The sequence below is a fragment of the Petaurus breviceps genome, unplaced genomic scaffold (genome assembly GCF_028583685.1).
Source record: "Petaurus breviceps papuanus isolate PSGF00001 unplaced genomic scaffold, PetGlider_PUasm1.0 38, whole genome shotgun sequence".
NCBI lineage: Eukaryota > Metazoa > Chordata > Mammalia > Diprotodontia > Petauridae > Petaurus > Petaurus breviceps.
In genome coordinates this window covers 41828701-41855110 of record NW_027186304.1, presented here as the reverse complement: position 1 = coordinate 41855110, position 26410 = coordinate 41828701, and the positions used below count along the sequence as shown (strand labels likewise).

The window sequence follows — 26410 nt, the reverse complement described above, 5'->3', positions numbered from 1 at the left end:
GCCCTCTCAATGTGAAAGGGATAATTAAACAGTGCCTATAACAACACAGACAGAGCAATTACAAATAAATGAAAGTGAATGTTGAAAAATTACAAAGAAAAAGCACAACTTCAAAGAAAAGATATGAGTAAATGAGCTTCCTACCCACCCCACACCTCCAGCTTCCACACACACACTCCTTTTCAGAGATGGCCTATCCAGAGGTATATAACATTTCATATATATTTAAATTTTTTTCAATGTATTGAATGACTTTGCTAATTGTTTTTCCCATCTTCTTCCTCTATCTCTTTCTTGCTTTATTTTTTTCTTTGAAAAATATTTTTGTGACATGGGGTTATTCTCTGCGAGGGGAAAGGGCATGAGGGGAAATTGAATTGATGTTAACACAAAAGATATTAATAAAAAGTTTTGTTTTGTTTTGTTTTTAAGACAGGTGAAAGGAGAACCAAGGCAGAGAAGTATCAGAAAAATCCAAGGAGAGAGAGGTGCCAGGAGCAGAAGGTAGCCAGTAGCAGCAAATGCTTCAGAGAATTTGAGAAGGATGAGGACTAATAAAAGGCCTTCAGATTTGGCAATTAAGAGATCATTAACTTTGGCAAGGCTATTTCCATTGAATGATTTGGTGGTAAACCAGATGACAGAGGATTTAGAAAGGAATGAACAGAGAAGAAACGGAGATCAGGAACAATGACAGTTTTTTTTTCAAGGAGTTTGACTAGAAAGGAATACTAAGAGCTAGTGATTTTTTTAAGGATGGGGAAACTTGGGCATATTTATAGGTTGCAGGGAAGGAACCAGTAGGGAAAATCTTGAAGATCAGATAGTGAGCAGGAATGATGGGTCAAGGCAAGGGTGGGGGGGAGTCTGCTGGACAAGACTGGAAAGGATGGATGAAAGGAATGTCAGCAGGCTGATCTTAGAGAAGGACCACCTCTTTATCAGAGACCAGAGTAAGAAAGGAGAGAATTGGAGATTATGATGTTAAGGAATTTTGAGATATAGGGAAAAGGTCAAAAAAGAACAGAAACTACCTTCCATACTGCCCAGAAGGGCCTCTTTTACCATAACCTTTTGCTTTAATCCAAGCTGCCATTTGTAGTCCTTATTAAATGGCAGTGATACAAAGAGGTATTCCTAGGTCACTGTTTACCTGCCTAAATATGAAAGCACAATTCCAACAGGAATGATCTGAGTGCATGTCCCTCATACAATGATATACAAGTTCCTACCATGTTTCCCCGATAATAAGACCTATCCCGAAAATAAGCCCTCCCCTTACTGTGTAAGGTTCCTCTAAAATAAGCCCTCCCCCGAAAATAAGCCCTATTGAGATTGCTACTGTAGTGAAGGTGATCCCCTGCGCTACACGCTACGAGCTGCATCCAATCAGAGCTGCAGCAGTGAGCACGTCATCCTGTTCTTCCCCAGTGATTTGCTTATTGAATAAAGGTACATTTTTTTGTTCACATTTACCTGTTTATTAAAATTGCTGTCAATGTTCATTAAAATAAGCCCTCCCCTGAAAGTAAGCCCTCTGGTGTTTTTCTGTCCAAAAAAAATAATAAGACAGTGTCTTATTATCGGGGAAACACGGTATGGCATAGCTTCCACTCTACCTTTTCTTCCCTCCCCCCCCCCCCAGCCTGGAGTAGTACCCTGAGCACAGTGTGGTCAAGTAAGTCTGTAGGAGTCAAACATTGATATGAATAAATATGGTGACCCCAATAGCAATTTATCACAAGGAAGAAAGAAAGAATGCGGAGTATTATGGAGCCTGATATTTAGCATACAGCCATATGGCACGTAGGTAGACTCTATACTGTAATGTTATATTTTAATAGGCTTTAGTCATAGCTGTGTCTTTAAACATTTACTTAAATTTATTTATTTAAATACTCATCAAACATTTATTAAACATTTAATATGTGCCAGGAAAGAAAAGCAAAAGACAACCTTGCTCTCAAGGAGCTCACAGTCTGATAATAGAAACACCATGCAAGGGGCGGCCAGGTAGCACAGCGAGTAAGAGCACCAGCTCCACTGATCAAATCCAGGCTCAGATACTCAGCACCACACCCAGAAATAACTGGCCGTGTAACCTTGAGCAAGTTACTTAACCCCGATTGCTTAAAAAAAAAAAAAAAACACCATGCAAACAACCATGTAGAAACAAGCTAAATACTGGATAAATCAAAGATAATCAAAAAGATGAATCACATGCTATTGTCTTCTTCCATTGCTAGGTACTATTTATTGATTGTTTTATGACAGCAGCTAATAACAATTATCTGAATATAGTATATTCATATGTTTAATGTATGTTTTATGGCAAGATAAACTATTGCTATGGATTTTAAAGATGTAACATACACTTTTTTCTTAGATTTTTATCCATTATATTTTCACATAATAAACATATATTACTACTATTACTACTCTTAGTTATCATGTATATAGTTCTTTGGGCATTTTACAAATATTAGTTCATTTTATTTTCACAGTTTCTCTTGTGGATAAGTGTTGTTATTACTATTATTATCCTCATTTTACACATGAGGAAACTGAGGCACACAGGGGTTAAGTGATTTAAGTGCTGCTGTGAACAGCTTTCAAGGCACTGATTACACAGTATAGTGAACTCTCTATTCAATAACCAATCACAGCAAAACATTCAGAGACAATCAAAGTACAGCATTCACAATGTTACAACTTATCACAGAAAATCAAAATACAATATTCACCATGTCACAACTCAACAACTTATCACTAAAATGGCCACATAGTTTTCACCAAAGTCATCACATAGTTTTAAACAAAGTGCCTTCATTTAGTCAATCACAAAATCCTTAATTCAATCACAAAGTATAAAAAAGTCAAAGTTCTCCACCCCTAGGTCACAGTAAATCATAATCTTTTCAGTCAGTACACAGTATCTAAGTAAAGTCTTTCAGCTTGACTCGAGGCTGGCTCTCAGCTTCCATGGTTTCTCTTCCATAGTCCCAGCTCTAGCTGTCAAAGGCAGCTGGAGTAGTACCCTGAGCACAGTGTGGTCAAGTAAGTCTGTAGGCATCAAACATTGATATGAATAAATATGGTGACAGGCGTATTTATTCATATATCAAAGGCAGGCAGCTCCCAGTTCCTTGTCCAGCTCCTTGTCCAGTTCTTTGTCCAGTTCCTATTCCATATTGAAGTTCACAGTGTCCAGTCCCCCTCAGGTCCTTCAGAGTTCCTGTTTCTGGGAAGACTTGACAGAGCCACAATAATATTCATTCACATTGCTGGCACCATCATCAATTCACTATCTGCCTGTAAAATCAACTCAGACCCACCAACAAGGTCTGAGAACTCAACACAAATCATCAACATAGAAATCAGCACAGACCCACAAACAAGGTCCAAGAGGTCAGCAGAAATCATCAACATAGAAATCAATGCAGACCCACTAATAAGTTCCAAGAGCTCAGCACAAATCATCAGTAAAGTCCCAGGACCTCCAAAACCCTCCTCCAGGACTTCTGTAAACATAAACAACCAGAAAATCCTCTTTCAGGGCTTCCAGCAAGGTCCCAGGGCTTCTGTACAAAGTATCACAAACAAACATCAACACAGAGTGCCAGGATACCACAAATTTTCTCCTTCTTGACTCTGCCACCACAAGAGTCCTATTCTCAGTTCTGCTGTCTCTAGCCAAGACCTCTCCTTATATATGGTCACTAGCTCCTCCCCTTCCTGTTGCAGGAGTTCATGAGTTCTAGGGTTCACAAGTTGTGGGATTCACATGTTCTGTTTCTTAACAGACTTGATACAAGGCTCTAAAGAAACTTGAACTGAAACAAGGTGTGAACTACTTCTGTGCTTGCCATTACATTTACCCAGCTTCACACAACTACTAAGTTTCTAAGGAAAGATCTGAATTCAAGTTTTCCTGATTCCAGGTCTAATGTTCTATCCCCTGTACCTCCACCACCCCCTACTCTCCCTTCCTATTTTTAGCTCCCTTTTATATATTATCTTCCTTCATTAGAATATAAGTTCCTTGAGGGCAGGGACTATTTCTTTTTGCTTGAATTTGTATTTCCAGCCCTTAGTACAGGGTCTAGAAGACAGTAAGTGCTGAATAAATGTTTGTTGACTTGTCATGCCAATAAACCAGAGAGAGATGATTCAAAGAAAGAAAATTACAGACCAATATCCCTAACGAACATTGCTACAAAAATTATTACTAAAATATTAACAAGTGGGCTACAACAACATATTGGAAAGATTATGCACTATGACCAAGGTGTGTTTATGCCAAGAATGAAAGGTTGGTTCATTATAAAGAAAATTATAAATAAAATAAACCATGTTAATAATATAAATAATAAAACCATATGATGATATCAATGGATGCTAAGAAGGCATCTGACAAAATCTAGCACTCATTTCTATTATTCATAAGAATATTTCTTACTATTTAATATAAGAATTCTCTATAAGAAATAATAACATAAATATTAACTAAGAAATTATTTCTATAAGAAATAATTATTATTCAAAACTATATTTCTATTATTCACAGGAATAATAGAGGTTTCACTAACTTAGTAAAAACTATTTATTTCCAAGAGGAAACATTATATATAATAGGGAAAATTTAGAGGCCTTTTTAATAAGACTAAGGGTAAGGGAGGCTAGGTGGTACAGTGAATAGAGCACCGGCCCTGGAGTCAGGAGGAGCTGAGTCCAAATCTGACCTCAGACACTTTACACTTACTAGCTGTGTGACCTTGGGCAAGTCACTTAACCCCAATTGCCCTGCCCTTCCCTCCTCCAAAAAGCAAAAAAAAAATTAAAAATTTAAAAAAATAAATAAGACTAAGGGTAAAATCCAGTATCACTACCACTATTTAACAAAATACTAGAAACACTATCATAAGAAAAAAAGTGACAATACACATAAGCAAAGAGGAAATAAAATGATTATTTTTTTTGCAGATTCTATGACAGTCACCTAAAATTATTTAAAATCATTAACCAGCAAAGTTGAAGGATATAAGATAAATCCACATAACCCATTAGCATTAGTGTATACTTGTAAGTAACTCTATCACTCCCCTGCAACTGTGGGTATACTCCAAGGTTCTATCCTGGACCCTTTTCTCTCTCTACTCTGTCTCTCCTGGTGAACTCATCAGTTCCCATATATTTAACAATTATCTCTCTCCTGATGACCCTCAGATCTAGATGTAGATGTAGCCTGTTTTGTGAATGCCAGTCTTCCATCTCCAAACACCTGTGGTACATTTTGAATTGACTGTCTCATAGGCATCGCATATTCAGCATCTATAAAGCAGAACCCATCAGTTTTCCCATAAAACGTTCTTCCAGTCTTCACAATTTCTGTCAAGGACATCATCATCCTCCAAGATACCCAGGTTTGCAAGTGTTCTCATCCTCATTACCTCCTTCTCACTCACTACCACACATTCAAGCAATTGCCAAATCTTATCATTTCTATGCCCCACGACATCTCTTTTATTTGATGCTTTCTCTTTAATCATACACCATCCATACTAGTTTAGGCCCTTATCCCCTCTTTCCTGAATTATTCAAGTAGGTCCTCCTATTTGGTCTCCCTGACTCAAATCTCTCCCCATTCTAATCTACCATCCACACCATTACCTAAGTGATTTGGGGTAGGTCTAATGAGGTTATCCCCACACATATCTACTAAGTAAACTCCAGTGGCTCCTTAGAACTTCTAGGATCAAATATAGCCTCCTCTTTTCGTTATTTAAAGCATTTTATACCCTGGCCTCTTCCTGCCTTTTCATTTTTCTTACATGTTACTTCCTTCTATGACCTCTACAATCCAGTTATGCAGACCTACTTTCTGTTTCTCGCATATAGCACTCTGTCTCCTGACTGGTCCCTTTATAATGGCTGACCCTCAAGCTTGGAGTGCTCTCTGTCCTCACATCTACCTCTTGAAACCCCTAGATTTCTTCAAAGAGTCTTGGTTTAGCCACCATTCTCTATGTGAAGCCTTCTGCTCCCAAATGCTAGTCCTTGCCATACAAAATTCTTTATATTAATGTTGTATATATTCTATAGTGACATGCTTATGCATATGTATTAGTAATTATGATATATTATAAATACATACATATATGTATGATATATATAGATAATGTGTTTTCTCTCTCTATTAGAGTATAAGCTCCTTTAGATAAGGGATTATTTTACTTCTGTCTTTGTATCTTAAACATTTGAAATACTTTTGTTGCTGTTGTTCAGTCATTTCAGTCACGTCCAGCTCTTCATGACCCCTTCTGGTCTTTTGTTTGTCGTTTTTTGGGGGGGGAGGTTGGTTTTTTTGGCAAAGATCCTGGAGTTATTTTCCATTTCCCTCTCCAGCTTATTTTACATATGACAAAACTATCCAGGATCACACAACTAGTAAGCGTCTGAGGATGGATTTGAACTCAGATCTTCCTGACTCCATGTCTATTGCTCTATCCACCGCTCTGCCTAGATGCCCCAAAATAAGAATCTGCAACATGGTGAGCATTTAATAAATGTTTGCTGACCGGTTAATTTTATAAGAAATTCATATGGAGCCTACTGCCTAGAGGTTGCAGGCAATGTTAGTGCAGGCCACCAACACTAAAGAATTATATTTTTAAGCTACTATGTTGCTCATGTTTACTTTCTACTTGGCATGTCATTCCTTTTGTGCAGGGTTTGGGGGATTTTTTTGTATACATTTAAAGAAAACCACAACCCATCTTGGCAGTCATGTGATCTGTGACAAATTGTTAAAAAGATATTTGAGAAAAGAGTGAAGAATTTTAGGTGGACTGATCAGGAAGGGGAGGAAATGACATCTGAACTGGACTTTGAAAGAAAAGAGAACTATGTCTAATTCATTCATTATGGATTAATAGGTACTGTACTGTATCATTTATAATTGGAATTTGTACATTTCTCAGCAGCATCACCTTTTCTGCTTTAATGGGAATGGATAGGATTGGTGAAATTTTTGTGCCTGGTAAGACTGGATGGGGCTGGAGATACTTTATAGCTCTACAAGTTTTCTAGAGTAAAGACTGTGTCAGTCGGTAACCTACAAAGATTTTCAAATTATAACTGTGTTTGTTTTTTCCTGTATTATGACAAATGTGTACCAACCAAGCCAAACTTTATTTCTCCAAATGTTCCTAAACATCGTCTATGTCTCTACTTGGATTTCTCAGTGACCTATAGAAATCCATGTTTCTGCAAGGTAGCCCAAGAGGTTCCCCGAAGGAAAAAAACTATAATGGCAGAAAGTCTGGCCCATGCACCAGGGATGGCACCTGGGAAAGTAGCTCTCCATATAAAGGACTGAAAGGAGCTGCTTCCTAAAGAATCATGATGACGTATGAGCAAAGTACCATGGAGAGGGAGAGACAGACTGTGAAGCTTGGATATAGACATTCTGTAACTGGTTCTGGTCAACAAATCATAGGTTAAAGAGGCTGCCGAAGCATTCAAAAAAGCCTCGGCTTAAGCTACTATCTTTTTGCCCCATTTGCTTCTGGGGGATTTAATGTACTTTGCTAATAATGCCTGGTAAAGGCAGTGATCTCAGGAGAGGAAGCCACTGGAATTCATAGTCAGGATCTGTAGCAGCACACACCCCAAGCGTCCTCAGGGTTTGCTGCCAACACAGGTTCTTGGATCTGCTTTGATAAAGGAAAGCAACTCAAAATGGGTTAACAAGCTTACTTTAATCAGTCAAACATGTATCGTTTACCTAGTTCAGGGGAAAGAGGTCAGCACCCTGAACTTCAGAATATACAGACAGAATTATCAAGACAGAAACAGATCAAGTAGACAGATCTCAAATTGTCCAATCATATCCATACCCAATCAACATCTGGGTTTTTCAAAGACGGGGGACTCTGGACAATGGCTTCCCAGAATCCACATCAAATCACAGAACACTTCTCAAAGTGAGCCCCAAAACAAAGCTACACATCAGGGCTTATATAGCCTTCTCCTGGCTCAGAGAATGTAACAACCTTATTGACTCACTGGCCAATCAAGAAGTATCTACTGAAAAACAAGCCTCCCGCCCCAGGCTCCAGGTGCACTTTAGCCTAGGGGCAGGGAAGATCTTCAAATTTACATTCCCATTACAGGATCTGGGATAGATTTTACAGCCAATGAAGCATCAACGACAAATTTTTGTAGTAAACTTGAAGACCCCAATCCAGCTGAAGCACTCTTGTAGCAACAATGCCATATTTGGATGTGAACTTCAGGGACCAATGCTGTGTAGGAACTGAGCTAAATCTGAGCTTGTGCTCCCAGAGACCAAGGTGGCATAGGGGAAAGAATACCCCAGAAATGTTGGAGTAAATGTTTGTATATTTGTTCTGGGTATATCTTTAAGGTAAATATCCTTCCGTAAAAGCTAGTCAATGTTAAGTGATTAAATGGAATAAGGCTACTAGTCATTGACCCCATAACAATTGAGAGAAGATGGCTAGTTGGGGGTTGAGCTGATGGAAGTACAGAAGAAACACCCACAAACCCTCAGGGTACCTTTGGACACTGAAGTGTGATGTAGAAGGAACATGTCCCTGAGAGAGTAGGACCAGAGCACATTACAAATATATACAACAAACCATCAATTTTCTTCCATGTGTAAGTCATGCATAGTGTGTGCTTTCAGCCAACAGGGAGAACCTTTGAAGATTGGTTGAGACCAACCACATTATTAAAAAGTTGGCTTCTTATTGGTCTAGATTCAGTGATTGAAAACACTCCTGAAGTATGAAATGTATTCAGTGGCTGGTTGGTGTCTCTTGATAAAGTGTATGTAAAATAAACTGTGTCCATTTACACTCTTTTTAAAAAATATATAAATTTGACACAGCAGTCAATAACTATAATAATCTACTGTTTGACAAACCCAAATACCCCAGTTTTGGGGACAAGAATTCAATATTTGACAAAAACTGCTGGGAAAACTAGAAAATAGTATGGCAGAAACTGGGCATAGACCAATATCTTACACCATATAACAAAATAAAGTCTAAATGGGTGCATGATCTAGGTATAAAGGCTGATACTGTAAGCAATCTGAGAGAGCAAGGAATAGTTAATCTGTCAGATTTATGGAGGAGGGGAGATTTTATGACAAAAAAAGAGTTAGAGAGCTTTATAAAATGCAAAATGGATAATTTTGTTACATTAAATTGAAAAGTTTCTGTACAAATAGAGCCAATGTAACCAAGATTAAGAGGGAAGTAGAAAACTGGGAAAGAATTTTTACAACCAGTGTCTCTGATAAAGGCCTCATTTCTAAAATATACAGAAAACTGAATCAAATCTATAAGAATATAAGTCATTCCCTAATTGATAAATGGTCAAAGGATATGAACAGGCAGTTTTCAGAGGAAGAAATTAAAGATATCTATAAGCATATGAAAAAATGCTCTAAATCACTATTGATTACAACTCTGAGGTAGACCTGTCAGATTGGCTAAAATGACAAAACAAGGGAATGATAAATGCTGGAGAGGATGTGGAAAAATTGGAACACTAATGCATTGTTGGTGGAGCTGTGAACTGATTCAATCATTCTGGAGGGCAATCTGGAACTATGCCCGAAGGGCTATAAATAAGTGCATACCCTTTGACCCAGCAATACCACTTCTAGGACTGTATCCAAAAGAGATCATAGAAGTGGGAAAAGGACCCATATGTACAAAAATATTTATAACAGCTCTTTTTGTGGTGGTAAAGAATTGGAAATCAAGGGGAATCAATTGGGGAATGGCTAAACAAGTTGTGGTATATGAATGTAATGGAATACTATTGTGCTATAAAAAATGAGGTGCAGACAGACTTCATAATAACTTGGAGAGACTTACATAAACTGATGTGGAGTGAGAAGAGCAGAACCAGGAGAAATTTGTTTACAATTACAGACACATCGTATGTGTGATGACTAACTTGGATAGACTGGGCTCCTCTCAGCAATGCAAGGTTATAAGAGAACTCCAAAAGACTCATGATGGAAAGAGATATCCACATACAGAGAAAGAGCTGCAGAGTCTGAATGCAGATTGAAACAGACTACTTGCTCTCTTTTTATTTTGTTTTGTTTTTTCTTTCTCACTGTTCACTCCATTGGTTATAATCCTTCTTTACAACTTGACTAATGTTTAATGTGAAGGTACTTGGAGATCCTATACTTGATTGCATGCCGCCATGGTGGGGTGTGGGGGAGAGAGGTAGGAGGAGAAAATTTGAAACTCAAGGGATTGTGGAACTGGATGTCATAATCTCAAAGTAAATAAATAAATTTTAATTTTAAAAAAATTTTATTGATTGATTAAATTGGGTAAATTCAGGAAGTTTGAAGAGACAAAAGAGAAAAAGTGCCCACCAACACTGCCAGTGAAACATCTGTAAATTAGTTCAAATACCAAATAATGACTGCAGAAGAAATGTAAATATGCAATCATTATCTCCAAATTCTACCTCAAACATACTAGTCATGTGACCACTAGCTGGTCATTTAGCTTATCTGACCCTCAGTTTCTTCATCTGTAAGATGGAGGTAATATATATCTGTTTGCTTACCATCTTAGGAAAGGGGTGAGGGAGGGAGGGATAGAATCTGGTATTCAAACTTTTAAAAAATGTTAAAATTATTTTAAAAAAAAACAAAAAATGGAGGTAATAATGCTAACCAAGGGTTGATGTGATAATGTATGTAACACACTTTGCAAAGTGTGAAGCGCTATATAACATCAACTATTATTATTATTATTGCTGCCTATATAAACTGGAGTGAGTCATTTCATCTCAATAAACCTCAGTTTCCTTAGAAATTCACTGTAAAGGGGAGGCTAGGGGGGACAGTGAATAGAGCACCGGCCCTGGAATCAGGAGGATCTAAGTTCAAATCTGGCCTCAGACACTTAACACTTACTAGCCGTGTGACCTTGGGCAAGTCACTTAACCCTAACTGCCCTCCAAAAAGCAAAAAAAAAAAAAAAAGATTGAAAAGAAATTCACTGTAAAAAATATTTTGCATAATCCTTGTAGTGTACAGATGAGTAAACTGAGGCCCAAAGACATGGAGTGACTTGTCCAAGATCACACAGCTATTTAAATGGCAAATCAAAGACTAGAATCAGTACTCTTTCTACTATACCACACTGCTGCTTGAATATCATGTAGTTACAGCTAATGCCTGGGGCAGAGCGGAGATAATGGATGAGGGGAACTGAAGTTAAGAAGGTCAAGCCTTTAGAAAGATTTCCCTGATACTCTCCTGGCTACAATGCATTTCCTTTTATCTTTATTTTAACCAGCACTTCTAGTTCCACTTTTGAATTCTGTGTAATTGTATATTCAAGTCACACAGCTGGTTGTGTGGCAAATGTATTAGCAGGAACTTCATAAGGCTGATAAAAACTGATGGGAGGGTCTGATTCTCCTAAATGACTTTAGTAACAAAATCAATTAAGATCAAAACCAGATTGTTCACAAAAGTGCAAATTCCTAGAAATAGTGTATCTCCCATACTTCTAGTTTTTGGCTTGGCTAAAATTTTACTTATATATTTTGACCCTTGTTGCCCCCCGTTGTTAAACAAATAACAGCAATCTCCATGGTTCCAGTGTTAAAACCAAAATCAACCAAATGGAAAAGTGTTCCTTCATAAAAGAATAGTAAGATTTTTTTTTGCTTTCCTGACATGAAGAACGGAGCTGATCAGTGAGCCAGTTAGAATGCAGCTGTCTAATGAGCATATAATCTATCTTATTTTTCAGTTATTAGAAAATACTTATATTTCTCTCTCTGTTATATCATTTTATAAACCATAAAGTCTCAATTATCTAGTCATTATTTAACCACCCGCAAAGCTCTTTTACCATGATAGTTTGTGTTGCCTGATAAAGCAAAGTACTTTGTAAGGGCAAAGGGCTATGTTAGCATTAGCAATTATCACAGAATCATTAAACTTTGGAGATAGAAGAGACTTCAGAGTAGCTAGTCGATCTCTGCATATTAATAGTGAAGAAACGAAGACTCAGAGAAGTGTATGTACCCAAGTTCACACAACTAGTGGAAAAGCACAATATCAGCTGGTTACCCATCCTGTATTCTTTCAATGTTTCCACTATTATTTTGGGAGTTATATTAAGATATCTCAAGTGGATCTAGAGGGATTTAGAGGGAGTCAGGTAGAAAGTATTGCTTATTCTCCTTTTTCTTAGCTTTCTCTTCATCATTTTCCTTCTTACTACACAATCATCATCTGAAGTAAAGCACCTGGGCCTCCTTCATCTGTGAATATCAAAATGGTAACCCACTTTCTAAGTGTCAGAATCTTACTGAAAACACAGCTATCATGCCCCCACTGATATTTTTATTTTTACTAATTGGCCAAAAGACAGATTGTTCAAATCCAAGGTATTTTACATAATAATAAGATTGAAATAGAATATTGCCCCCAGTAAGATGCTCACTTTTCCATAAGTACACATACCTTTAATGGAAAGAGTAAACATGCATAGCAATCACATGTGAGGCATTTAAAAGTGGGACATGCAACTCTAGTGAATATGTGAGGGCAAAGTACCATATAAAGGATTGCATATACAAAGAAAGCAAATGTGGTCAGCAAAGATGCAAGGAGGTATAGTTCATGTTTCTGACATGTCATAGTTGCTTATGTCTTCTAGACATGGTATCATGTTTTGTTGCTCCCCACTCTTCCTTATTGAAAGTTTCCAACTCTCTTTAAAGCAACCTGTTATGTGTCCATTATCCACTAGGGTGCTGCGATTAGTAAGCCTCTCCTCTACAGTAAAGGGCTATAGTACATTAAGTAAGCTCTTTCAGCCTCCCATTGGCTCAACCATAATCTTAAAGGCCATCTACTGTTCTGTGTACCATCAATTGTGGAGAATAGTGGTTTGTAAGCCTTGCCCTTATAGGGGAGAGCCAGAGATCTTTCAGCCAATGGCATCAATTCTCTTTATCTAGGCCATACCAGGATGCTAATTTTCTGTGAAATTCTCTCTCCTCTACTGACTTCTGACTTCCTTAATTCAACTCTTTTCTAACCTATAGTCAGAAAGCCATTTTAGTTCTGAGTTTTTGTCATGGAAATATTTACCCCCAACTGGGCATATATTCCCAGGATTCTACTGCATCAAACAGAAAAAGAGTAAAGTGAAATGGTGGTAAAGAAATTATTTTGGGAGCAGCTAGATGGTACAGTGGGTAGAGGATCAGCCTAGTAGTCAGAAAGACCTGAGTTCAAATATGCCCTCAGACACTTGACACTTACTAGCTATGTGACCCTGTGCAAGTCACAACCCCATTACCTCACCAAAAAAAAAAAGAAAGAAAAAGGAAATTACTTTCAACCTCCCCCATCACACTTCTCTGTTCTATGCAATTCACAAGACCTGAGTTGATAAAAGAAAAAACTGTTGACTTTTACCACTTCCTGCCAGCAAAAAAGAAAAGAAAAAAAATTTCACATCCTGATTGCTTCCTGGTGTATCTACAGAAGAAATTATAGAGAAGAAGGAGCAGACAGAATAGGCAAATGCAGAGAAACAGAAAATAAGAAATAAAGAAGTAAGTCAAATGGTAAGTACATGCAGTAGAAAAAAAATTAGAAAAAGGGGAAAAACAAAGAAAAGAAATCTTTCAAGAGATACAAATGATTTAGACCTGTAGACAAGGACACAAACTTGACATTGCTTCCAAAAGCAAACAATTTATAGGACTTAAGAAAGGGATGAATACATTGTGATCATATAAATAGTCATAGTCCAAATTAGGGGAATAGAAAAATTCTAAGTATCAAAAATTGTGACATATATATTGGAAATGGCAGGGCAGAAATAACATCAATATAAATTATTTGACAGTCAAATCCATCTTTCCCTTCAACTCCACTAGGAATAATAATATACCCTACAGAAAAAAAAAGACCCTTCAGGATGTACAAAATGGAAAGAATTCATTCTTCTACCTTTTTTTTTAACTCACAAGGGGGCTTTCCTCTACAGATTCTTAAGAGTCTATTCTTCCACCCATGGGTTGGAAGATAAAATTGAATGTGATTAAAAAGAGGACAATTGGAAATGCATGAATCCCATTGATAAATGATATACTATCTTTAACTTCATTTTTTTAATTGATATTGTTCTTTCTTATTTTAAGACCTAGCTCAGGCACCACTTCTTCCCTTCCCCGATTACCCTCATTTTAAACCTATTTCTCTCTACTCAAATTTTCTTATAATAATACATCTTGGATTGTGTTGCTAGCTAAATGGGAGAGCAGTTGTTTTCTCAGATCTATAAACAACAAAACCTCAGAAATAGAAATTATATGCCAATTATAGAGTGACTAAAGATGAATCCAAAATATAAGATAAACATAAGATTAAAAAAAAACATGAGGGGGCGGAGTCAAGATGGCAGAGTAGAAACAGGACTTCCATGGGGCTCGGGCTCCCACCTCCTCCAATTCATGTAAAAGGTGACTCTGAACAAACTTTTGAGCTACATAACCCACAAGCTGACATAGAGAAGCTAACCTCCCATTGAAGACAGCCCAGCAGGCTGGCAGAAAGCAGCCAGTGTAGCACTCTGGGAGCTGACCCCAGCCCTGCGTGAGCCTGAGGTTTTAGCCTCAGGGCAGCCTGACCAGCCTGCTGGAGGGACTTCAGATCACCAGCAGCTGTTGTGGTTTCCAGAATTATCAACCCAAAGATGCTAAGGACAAAGTGAAAGTTCAGTGCAGTGTGTACTTTGGAATCCAGTAGTTGGGACTGTGGTCAGCCTTTGCCCCCAGGGCAAGAAGCAGCTGAGGCACTGCAACTGTGCAGCTGCAGCCACTTGGCTGGTTCAGCTCCTGGCCTGCAGATTGTAGGGGGATCAAGCATCCAGTCTGAGGGGGTAATCACTCTTGCTTTAACCTGTTGGATCTTGATTGCTGTCTAGGGTGGAGGTCCTGGGGTGTGTGTCCAGCTTGCCAGAGCATGTGGAAGCTTCAGAGAGGGCACCCAACTAACAGCTCCATCAGCTAAGAAAACCCCAGCAATTTGGGATAAAGCTCCCCGTATGGTGGCAGAGTCCTACTGTGGCAAAAAGCACAAAAGTCAAGCAATTGAGTGGCAACATGAGCAAGCAAAGGAAGCAAGGCAAACAGAGCAACCCAACTTTACACTCCTATTTTGGGGACTAAAAGGATCAAAGCATGGAACAGGAGGAAGACAGTGAAATCAGAACTCCTGCACCAAAAGCTTCCAAGAAAAATACGAGCTGGTTACAGGCCACAGAAGACCTTAAGAAGGATTTTGAAAACCAAGTAAGAGAAGTGGAGGTAAAATTGGGAAAAGAAATGAGAACAGAGCAGAGCTGAGAATGGAAGCTGCTGTCTCAGCCACAGCCACAGCCACCGCTGCCACTTGAACCACTTCCACAGCCAGCAGATAGAGCCTCCAACCAGCCCCATCAACTGGCGAGCCTGTGGAACGATCGTCCCGCGCCCTTGACTTTGACACCTTTTTTCTGGACCTTTCTAGACTCAGGACAGCTTCCAGCATGGCCACCTCAGCCAGTTCTCACTTGAACAAAAATATTAAGCAGGTATACCTGAACCTGCCTCAAGGAAACAAAGTCCTGGCCATGTACATTTGGATCGATGGCACTGGAGAGGGACTTTGCTGTAAAACTCAGACCCTAGACAGTGAACCGAAGAGCCTTGATGAACTACGTGAATGGAATTTTGATGGCTCTGGCACCTTTCAGTCTGAAGGCTCTAACAGTGATGTGTACCTTGCTCCTGCTGCTCTGTTCCAAGACCCCTTCTGGAAGGACCCCAACAAACTGGTTTTCTGTGAAGTTTTCAAGTATAACTGCAAGCCTGCAGATTTTGAGGCATACCTGTAAACGGATAATGAATATGGTGACCAACCAGAAACCTTGGTTTGGTATGGAGCAAGAGTATTACTCTCATGGGAACAGATGGACACCCTTTTGGTTGGCCTTCCAATGGGTTCCCTGGGCCCTAGGGTCCATATTATTGCGGCATGGGAGCTGACAAAGCCCATGGAAGAGATATAGCAGAAGCTCATTACCATGCTTGTCTATATTCTGGAGTCAAAATTGGGAGGACAAATGCTGAAGCAATGCCATCCCAGTGGGAGTTCCAGATAGGACCATGTGAAGGGATTGAAATGGGAGATCACCTCTGGATTACCCACTTCATCCTCCATCGAGTGTGTGAAGATTTTGGAATGATTGTAACATTTGATCCCAAGCCAATCCCTGGGAACTTGAATGGAGCTGGCTGCCATACTAATTTCAGTACCAAGGCCATAAGAGAAGAGAATGGTCTAAAGTTTATTGAAGAAGCCATCGAGAGACTAAGTAAGAGACACAAGTATCACATCCGAGCCTATGATCCCATGGGGGGTCTGGACAATGCCCGTCGCCTGACAAGTTTCCATGAGACATCCAACATCAACGAGTTCTCTGCTGGCATGGCCAAGCATGACGCTAGCATCCGAATTCCCCAGATGGTTGGGCAGGACAAGAAGGGCTACTTTGAAGATCGCCACCCCTCTGCCAACTGTGACCCTTACGCAGTGACAGAGGCACTTATCTATACCTGTCTCCTCAATGAGACAGGAGAAGAACCTTTTCAGTATAAAAACTAAGTAGACTAGACCTACAGATACCTTCTGTATCCCCCACCCCATAACCCTTTTCTCATGCCCTCTTCCACCTCACCTCTCCCCTCTTCCAATTTTCCCTACTAGATGTAACTTAGGGCACAAAATACCATGTTTTTTTGTGCCCACAAAAAAAAAAAGAAATGAGAACAATGCAAGAAAATTATGAAATAAGAGTCAACAACCTGACTGAAGAAAATAACACCTTAAAAAATAGACTAACTCAAATGGCAAAAGAGGCTCAAAAAGCCAATGAGGAGAAGAATGCCTTAAAAAGCCGAATTTGCCAGATGGAAAAAGAATCTCAAAAGCTCACTGAAGAGAATCATTCCTTCAGAATTAGATTAGAGCAAATGGAAGCTAGTAACTTTATGAGAAATCAAGATACTATTAAACAGATCCAAACAAATGAAAAAAATAGAAGGCAATTTGGAATATCTCATTGGGAAAACCACTGACCTAGAAAATAGATCCAGGAGAGATAATTTAAAAATTATTGGACTACCTGAAAGCCATGATCAAAAAAAGAACCTAGAAATCATCCTCCAAGAAATTCTCAAGGAAAATTGCCCTGATGTTTTAGAACCAGAGGGCAAAATAGAGATTGAAAGAATCTACTGATCACCTCCTGAAAAAGGTCCCAAAAAAGAAAACTCCTAGGAATATTATAGCCAGGTTCTGGAATTCCCAGATCAAGGAGAAAATATTACAAGCAGCCAGAAGAAACAATTTGAATATTGCAGAAACACAATCAGGATAACACAGGATCTGGCAGCTTCTACACTGAGGGATTGAAGGGCTTGGAATATGATATTCCAGAGGTCAAAGGAGCTAGGATTAAAACCAAGAATCACCTACCCAGCAAAACTGAGTATCATGTTTCAGGGGAAAATATGGTCATTCAGTGGAATAGAGGACTTTCAAGCATTCTTGATGAAAAAACCAAGAGTTGAATAGAAAATTTGACATTCAGATACAAGAAGCAAGAGAACATGAGAAGGTAAACAGGGAAAAGAAACCATAAGGAACTTATCAAAGTTGAACTATTTACATCCCTACATGGAAAAATGATAATTGTAACTTATGAAACTTTTCTCAGTATGACAATAGTTGAAGGGAATAGAAATGTATATATCTATATATAGATATATATATACACACATACACATACATATATATGTCTATATAGGATTGTATATGAGTGTATGAATACATATGTGAATGTGTGTATATATGTGTACAGGTATACATAGATAGAGGGCACAGGACCAATTTAATAGGAAGGGATGATACTTAAAAGGTGAAATTAAGGGGTGAGAGAGGAATATAATGAGAGGACATGGGGAGAGACAGAATGGGGTAAACTATATCATGTAGAAGAGACAAGGGAAAATGGTCACAATAGATGGGAAGAACAGGAAGGCAAAAGGGAATGGGTCAACCTTATTCTTATTGAATTTGGCTTAAGGAGGGAATGACATACACACTAAATAGGGTATCTTACCCTACAAGAGAGTAGGGGGGAAGGGGATGAGAAGGGGGATGATGGAAGGGAAGGCAGTGTGTGGGGGGAGGGAAGTTGGAAGCACCCACTTTTGAAAAGGGACAGGATCAAAGTAGAGAAAAGAACAAGTGGGAGATGGGATAGGAGGGAGGGAAATATAGTCAGTCTTATACAATACATCCACTACAGAAATGTTTTATATAGCTACACATGTACAACCTATATTGAATTGCTTATATTCCCAATAAGGGTGGGTGACAAGGGAGGAAGAGAATGAATCTAGTATCCAAAGCTTTAAAATCAAATGTTTAAATATGTATACTATTTATTAATATTATTTTACATGTAACTGGGAAATAAGATAAACAGGCACTGGGGCATAGTGATCCACTGTGCCCTACTGGAAAGTCAGAGGGGGTATGGGAGTAGATATGGGAGAGAGCAGATTGGAGGAGGAAATATACAGTGGTATCGCTACTTTGGGGTGGTGGGTAGGGGGGAAAATCGGGAGAAAATGTGTAACTCAAAATCTTGAGTAAATGAATGATGTAAACTAGAAGTTATAAAGCATTTGATTAAAAAAAACATGAAATAATGTCATAGAACTTATGGTATATGTCATTTGGTCATTTCAGTCATGTTGACTCTTTATTACCCTATTTGAAGTTTTCTTGGCAAAAATAGTGGAATGGTTTGACATTACCTTGTCCAAGACCTTATTTACATATTTAGACCCAACTTAACATCACCCTCTCCCTTTGGAGGATGCGTTGAACTTACACAAACTGTCAGAACTTTACTTCTAGTCTGGCTGTAGGATAGCAACGGAAGCCCCCACAGCAGCGACTTGAACTCTTGAACTCCACTGCTTTGTCCCACAAGACATAGCAAAGGAAGAACCACAGGAAAGTGGGATAGACTAGAAGACAGGCAGAAAGTCAATGAAAAGTCATGTATAGCAGAACTAGAGTTCCTGTACTAGAGTAAAAGATACTTAGCTGGCACAGCAGATCAAGTGCCAGGACTGGAGTCAGGAAGACTCATCTTCCTGAGTTCAAATCTGACCTCAGACACTTACTAATTGTGTGATCTTGGGCAAGCCACTTAACACTGTTTGCTTCAGTTCCCTCCTCTGGGAAATGGCAAATATCTTTGCCATTTCTAGTACCTTTGCCAAGAAAACCACACAAGAGCTCACAAAGAGTCAGACACGACTGAAAAATTACTGCAAGCCAAGCCTGAGTGAAAAGGGACTTGAAATACAGCTGAAGTAATTTTTTCCTAGTAAATTTACTTTGGAAATGTAAGCCAGTTCCCCAAACCTCTCAAAAAGCAAGAAGGCTAAGGACAACCAGCCTTGGCAGTCTGTACAGAAATAGAAGGGGGAAATGAAAAAGAGGAAGAAAAACAGAGACAAGTGATTGGAAATACAAGAGAAAGCCTGAAGGAACAAAAAATCAAGGGAGAATGCTTGAGAAAAACCTAGGTAACAAACAGATGACCCAACAGAGATCTGCCTCAAGACACAAGCAATAATAACTAAAAATTTAAAGAAAAGCCAGAATACTATAAACAAATATGTAAAGTAACTCAAAGTTCTATGCTTTGAAGAAAAATGAACCACAATTCCCTGGTAAAAAGAGAATTCACTGGAATTCCCAGAAATCATGGGGGAAAAAATGAGTTCCATAACGGCTCCAAAGAGGAAGAAAACTTAAAAGAATATATTAAGAATGAAACTAGGTAGAAAATCAGAACTCTCAACACAGATTTTTAAAGCACAAATACAGTACCTAAATGACACAATGAATAATCTCTCCAAGGAAGTAGAGCCTTTGAGCGACAGAATAACAAATTTGAGTTACAAAGGTACCAAAATGGAAAAAATTTGGTGGAAGAGAGAAAAAGGCACATACTTTAAAAGAACATAGAAATTCTAGATCAGGATGGGGAACCTGTGGCCTCGAGGCCACATGTGACCTTCTAGGTCCTCGTGTGGCTCTTTGACCTTCAATCACATGTGACCTTGAAGCTGCAGATTCCCCATTCTAATTCTAGATCCTGAAGACAAGATGTGCAATGTGCAATGATTACTTATTGATCTCCCAGAAGAAGATGACAAATCAAAACACCCAGACACCATACTGCAGGAAATTATACAAGAATACTGCCTAGGACTTTTGAATATAGACAACAAAGCGCCAATAACTTGGAATCTAAAGGGAAAAAGAAAACAAGGGAGTTTGCTATTTAGGGATTACTCTGCATTTGTTCCCAATGGTTCTAAACCCATACCTTAAACTTATGAATAACCTTTTTTGTTCTGTCATTTCAGTTGTGTCCAATGCTTCATGACCCCCATGTGGGGTTTTCTTGGCAAAGATAATTAAGTGGTTTGTCATTTCCTTCCTCAGTTCATTTTGTAGATAAGGAAACTAAGGCAAACAGGGTTCAATGACGTGCCCAGGATCACATAACTAGGAATTGTGTGAAGCCAGATTTGAATTGAGGAAGATGAATCTTCCTGACTTTAGGCCTAGCACTCTATCCAATGAGCCACCTAGATGCCCCCAGAGACCTATAGGGCCCCACAAAACTATTGTAAATGGTCTTCAAATCCATGTTGGTACTAACCATTGACTAACTATTAACCAACTAACTCTTGATCTTTAATTGGTGCCAACAAAATATAGAACATAATATAACAAAATAAATAACATATTTAGTATATACTGACAATATTTTGCACGTATACATACCATTTTTCAAATGTGTATAGTTACTGTTAGGATTAATAAAATACAAATTCACTTAAAATTGAGGGAAAAAATTTTCAGGATCTCTCCCTGGCCCTGAACATATTCTACTTTATACTGTATTTATTTGTCTGCCTATTTTATCTCCCCATTAATAATGATAGCTGAAAGTTCAGTAGCACTTTAAAATTTCTAAGCTATTCTATGCACATTAATTAATTTATTTCTTATAAAAACTCTGTAAGGTAAATACAGGAATTATAAAGCCCATTTTACAGATGAGTAAAATTAGTCTCAGGAAGGATAAGCGATTTGCCCATGACTACATAGCTAAAAAAAAATGTTAGAGGCACAATTTGAAACCAGGTTCTTCCTGAAACCAAATCAAGAATTCATTCTACCACTTCATATTATAGAAACTGTATCGTTTTTTCATCATTGTATCCTAGGGCTTAATATAGGATAAGGACTAAATATGTGTTCCTTGAATTTTTTAATTGAATTCTCCATGAGGGAAAAATTGATGTTAGAATAGATTATTTTCTACTGATCTTTGAAAATATCACTACATTTTAACACAATTTAACATTTATTTACCACTTATGTACAAAGTATTGTGCTCTGGATTGAGAAAATACAGAGTTAAGATGAATTGATAATTGCAATAATAATAGCTGTCATTTTTAAAGATTACAAAGCACCTTCGTCCTCTCCAGGCTATACAGTTAACTCATCTCCATAGAACTTTCTCTGCCATGCCATAGAAATCTCTTCACCCTCGAAGCTGGCTTCACTCCTGAGCTCCTCACATTGGAAGTGCCCTCCACTTCTATGGTCTCTCCCCAGTTTGATTGGTTTCCTCCAGAACTCCATTTTAAAGAGGATGTCCAAGGCAGCCATGTTTTCCTCTATGGGCTGTACTTCTGACTCTCCAGAATGTCTCTATCTTGCCCTTAAGTCAGGTACCTTCATCTCTTTCCACACTCTCCCAACCATTTTCAGTTTCCTCTTATGTACTGTCTTTCCCCCACTAAAATGTAAGCTCCTTAAGGGTAAGGTCTGTCTATTTTTCTGCTTGTATTTGTATTTCTAGTGCTTGGCTCAGTACCTAGCACATAGATAAGGATTACATGTGCTTCATAAATGCCTCTTGACTTGACTAAATTTGACACTTTCCATATGTAACTGGGACATAAGTTGCCCTGCCTGCTTCCAGCCAACTACATGTGGATGGATACTAAAAGGACCGAGTATGAGAGAGCAAGCCTGGTTGGTTATTTGTTCTTCCTCCTGTACTGTAGCATTAGGGTCAAAAGAAGGTGCTGGGGGGAGGTAAGCATGTACACTGTCAGCTTAAAAGAAGACACTTTCTAGATATTCCATCCTCTCTCCAGGGACAAGTAATTCCTCTATAAGGAATGAGAGGATGGGGTCACCCCACAAGCATGAAGGCATCTCCTACACAGCAGCTAGCACAGGAGGGGTTAAATTAGGCAAGCTTAAGCCTGGGACTCTACTTGTCTTTTTTTTTTTAAAGCAATCAGGGTTAAGTAACTTGCTCAAGGTTACACGGCCAGTTATTTTTGTGTGGGTGCCGAGTATCTGAGGCCGGAACCAATCCCAGGTCTCCCAATGCTGGGTCCAGCGCTCCTACTCACTGAGCCACCTGGCCGCCCCTTCTATTTGTCTTTTATACTCTGTGTTTTTCCCGAACCATGACTAAGCATCAAGCAAAAAAATGGGCATGCCCAGTCTTAAATGCAATTTTTTGTGAGTTCAAGGATCAAGAGATACATTGGTCAGAGCTGAAATGTGGCAGGGTATTTTCTCCACTTCATAAGATAGGAGGATACACCTTCATGAGACAGGAAGGAGACACCTCACCAACAGGACGGTGGGGTGAGAGGAAGAGGGGAGAGAAAAACTGACCCTTCATCTTGACTTGCCAGAACTCAAAGATCTGGAGGGAACTGAGGTGAAATGTACAATTGTAGCACCATGAAATGTTTTAGATTTTGATAATTTTTAAGTTTCAATATTTTGTTATAGTATAATAGTATTTATTACTTCTGCTTGTTTTGTCTTTTGTTAATGCACACTTCTAAGAGTTGTTTGTGTTCTGCATTTCTTTTATGTATGCATAGGAAATAAATAACTATCCCATTGCTGATTCATACTATAGATTGAGTACCTTTTAGCTCCTCCCATATTCCCTTAAGATGAGCCAAACTTAAGCTTTAAGTCAGTGGAGTTTTACATAAGCAAAGAATATGAGAAAAAGTTCCTAAACCCTCTCATTAGCAGCCAGACTAACCAAGCACTGAATCTAGTCCTACCATAAGTCCAGAATCGAGAGGGGCCCATTAGAGAGAGGGAAAGAAAGCGGCAACCAGCACCTTGGGTGAAGCAACAATTTTAATTGGAAGAGATATATTATCTCATTAGATCCTCACAATAATAATTTGATATGTGTGCTGTTATTATCCACATTTCATAGGTGAACAAAGTGAGATTCAAAAAGGTTAAGTGATTTGCCCATAGTCACATACCTACTGAGTTCCAGAGGCTGTATTTAAACCCAGTGTCTCCTGAAACCAAGTCCAGCACTTTCCACTATTATGTGACAATCAATGCCTCTAATTTGTTGTATAGTAATCATTATAAGTATTTTTCCAAAATGGAGGAAAATTCTGAAAAATCATATACTAGAAAAAGAGCCCAGTTCTTCTCCCCTGAGTTTTTTGAGTATCATAGATTTGCAGTCATCTGTGTGGAAAGATTAGACAAACATTCTTTCATTTTCCCACATGGTTGCCATATTCTATCTTGCCAAAGCCTATATGGATCTTCTGATGCTACACAAAGAGGAAGATCCCAGCATTTGACTACAGAATTTCTTCAAGAGAGAAAGAGGCAATGAATGTAACTCTCTAGAAGATACAAATAAAGTGGAGTTACAGGAAACAAGGGGTAGTCCTTCTGGAGTAGCCAAGAGAGCAGGTCCAATAAAAGGGCTGGGTCTCCACTCTTAACCGGTCAAAGAGGCTAATATATCAGGCCACAAGGGTAGCACTGACTCCAACCCTGTGGCCTGAAAGGGGGTGTACTTTCCTTGACCCATAGCTTCCTATTATGGAGTGACTTGGGCAGTGGGGAGAATTTGACTCATTTTCTTCCACAGGATCTGTCATGTCAAATTATTCTTTGTGATAGAACAGAAACTACTAGAGATATAATACATTATGACATGACACCAGTTATCCAGTGATGCACCTCATTAGAGAAAACTATAAAGTCATGAGCTAGAAGTGACCCTCCCAATATCATCCCTGCACACTTTCTGGCTTCATTAGCCATCTTGATCATTTTGTGGTTGTCATTCAAACCTCTTAGTTTTAATTTTTGGTCAATTTTCTATAGTGATCATTTTTAGTATCAAAGTAGACAAGGAGGACTAAGATCCCCATCAGAAAAATCATAAATGCCATGAGAAAAAATAATGGATCATGTAGGATAAACCCACCTTATTCTAACAGATGATATCCCCCAAATGCTTAGGGGGTCAGCAGGAGGGAAGACAGTTGAAAAATAATTGCTAGTATGAGCTGGAAAGAAATTCCTTCCCTTCTCCATATCTGACAATCAATCTAACACTATGAATACAGCTAAGAATCTCTACAGTTAAGAACATAATACCATTTCTACACTGAGACACACTCACTTTTTTGCTTTGCTTTTCCCTAAAAGGATATATCTGATAGTAACCATAAGAACACAAAAGTCTAAAACAGTTATTATCAAAGAACGGTGCCCTGATTGATACTTATCAAAATCAATCTCAGAATTTTGTCAAATTAACTAGTTCTTATCCAAATAAAGACATCTCCAACTGCCTGCTTAGGATCACAGATAGAATCGTAGAACCCTGAATTCTTTTCCCTCTCTCTGAATGTTGCTCTCAACCTTCATTATTATTTTAAGCTCCTTGACCTGTCTTGTTCTTGTCATACGATCATAGGTGAAGAGTCAGAGGTCATGAAGCACATGGAAACTGAGACCCAGAGTGGTTAAAAGACTTGCCCATTGTTACACAGTTGGTATGTGTCAGACTTGGAGTTAGATCTTTCTAAGCCCAACCTTCTGTCCCTTACTCAATACTGCCTCTCATAGAAAAGGATGGTAGAAGATTGTGAGCAGTGTCACCTCATTAAACACTAAGAAACAGTAGAAGAAAACAAAATGTACTTATAAAAGTCTCAGGGAAATATTTAATTCAGCCAGATTTTCCTGAGAACATGTATGCATGAAATTCTAAACCAGTGAAAAATGGAAAATAACTGCCAGCTTTTCTCTAGCAATCTCTTCTCCATCAATGGCAATGACATTGAGGTTATGCCAGGTGTTAGTCTGACTAAGGCTGGCATCTTGTTAGTTCAGGTTCAATGCTAAGACAAAATGAGGCATTTATAGGTCATAAATGGGTAATAAATGGAGGCTTATTTAGCCCTAACATAGAAAGGATATTCAATAAGGTTGAAATGGCACTTAACTTGGGTGGACACATCTCCCTCATTTCCATATGGAAGCATGTCTAGTCTATAGGTCAAGGTGTGGTAACTCAAGTGGTCTTGGGAAATCCATCAAGTCTGAAGAACTGAAGGGCACTAACCCTGCTTCAGAGTGCCTTTTTTATGCCTGAAGGTGACCGGAAATCCACTTTAATGAATTCAATGAGAGATTTCCAGGAGTTATGTCCAGGGAAGCACATCTTGAGCATTTCTACACCCCCCAGATCCAATCAAATCCTGGATTTGTTGCCTTTTGGGGAAAATCTAGCCTGAGATTCTTTCTTGCTTTAAATATATGATCAATGAAACAGAAATGGCATGAAAAAAGCAAAGATGGAGAGAACAAGTGGACTAGACCAAGTTATCCTAGAAGAAGTCTACAATAGAGGTGATAATTTTAGAATACTGAGGGTACTAAACCCTTGGGAAAAAATCCCAGACATTATGAATATTGAAAAAGATGATCAAGAATACAGAAATTATCACTAACCCATATTCCTTCTTTCTCATCCCAATGAAATCTTTATTTAAATCATCCATACAGGTATGGGGAGAATACTCAATGAAGGGATAAAAGAAGAAATAGTCAGGCTTTTGCAAATGATAGTCTATTGTTGACTACATCATTGTAATTGTGTATATGGCTGAGTGAAAGGTGTAGAAGAAACAAGATACCCTATGTTTAATATGTTGAACATAAAGTCATTTGATTTGGCAAAGCAAAATGCTACCTTAAAGACTATCTTCAACAGTGTATCTCCTGGGAGATAGTTTAGATAGATAGATAGATAGATAGATAGATAGATAGATAGATAGATAG

General features: G+C 38.5%; 1 pseudogene; it reads left to right on the top strand.

Annotated features, from left to right (window-relative positions):
• Positions 1-15443: 15443 nt before the first annotated feature.
• LOC138170068 (glutamine synthetase pseudogene) lies at positions 15444-17004 on the top strand (annotated as a pseudogene).
• The last annotated feature ends 9406 nt before the right edge of the window (positions 17005-26410 follow it).